Here is an 863-nt window from a genome sequence, read left to right on the forward strand (position 1 = left end):
AAGATTAAAATACAAAATTACACACCCAGCAGTCTCTGGGTCACCAAAGTTTGAGTGAATATTTCATGCACAACAAAACTGTGTGGAGTTTTACCCCATATTTCTGATTACATTGTGGATGGCTGGATGGTATTTCACTCAAGTTTTTGCTACCTGTCTAGGTCTGGTGTAAGTATATGCCTGTCACCAATATTTCTGGGGATATTCAGAAGCAGCTAAGAAAAAGATCACCAGGTTCTGGCTGAGTCTGGGGGTTCTGGCCTTGCTGACAGTCCTGGGCACCCTGGGGATTGCAAACAGCTTTCTGGATGAATACCTGGACCTCAATGTCGCCATGAAACTGAGACACTTCTAATGTTCCCCCCTCCCTTTGCCCAAATGCTTTCAGAAGGTGTTTCCACCCTGAAGGTTATATGGAGTCACTTAATTTTTCAAAAGACAAGTCTTTCTTTTGTTTTTCTTGAAATGGCTTTGTAGGAACAAACCCATTAGAGAATACATTGCCTGTTTAAGAAGTATGAGAAAAAAAAAAAAGAAACACTGATGATCTGTTTAACTTCTAAGTCTTTGTAATAAGTAACCTGCATGATGTGTAGCTAAAGGTAAACTTCTTTTCACTTTCTGTTCCTCATTCTTTTTTTAAAAATGTTTCAAAGGATGTTTGTTTTAATATCAAGATACAGTGATTGCAAAAACTCTTCCATATTCGGTAAGGATATTAGGAACTAGAAATAAAACTGCTCTCACCAAGGTCATCAACGACATTCTGTTCCTCATTCTGTTCTCAAAGGTGTAAGTCGGGAGAAAAGTCATAGGAAAAGACACAGGATAGACATGTATACTCACTGTTATTGCACTCCCCA

At 38.7% G+C, this 863-nt stretch overlaps 1 pseudogene; it reads left to right on the forward strand.

Annotated features, from left to right (window-relative positions):
• Window positions 1-19: 19 nt before the first annotated feature.
• LOC115292958 lies at window positions 20-355 on the forward strand (annotated as a pseudogene).
• Window positions 356-863: the final 508 nt, after the last annotated feature.

The sequence above is a fragment of the Suricata suricatta genome, chromosome 5 (assembly GCF_006229205.1).
Source record: "Suricata suricatta isolate VVHF042 chromosome 5, meerkat_22Aug2017_6uvM2_HiC, whole genome shotgun sequence".
NCBI lineage: Eukaryota > Metazoa > Chordata > Mammalia > Carnivora > Herpestidae > Suricata > Suricata suricatta.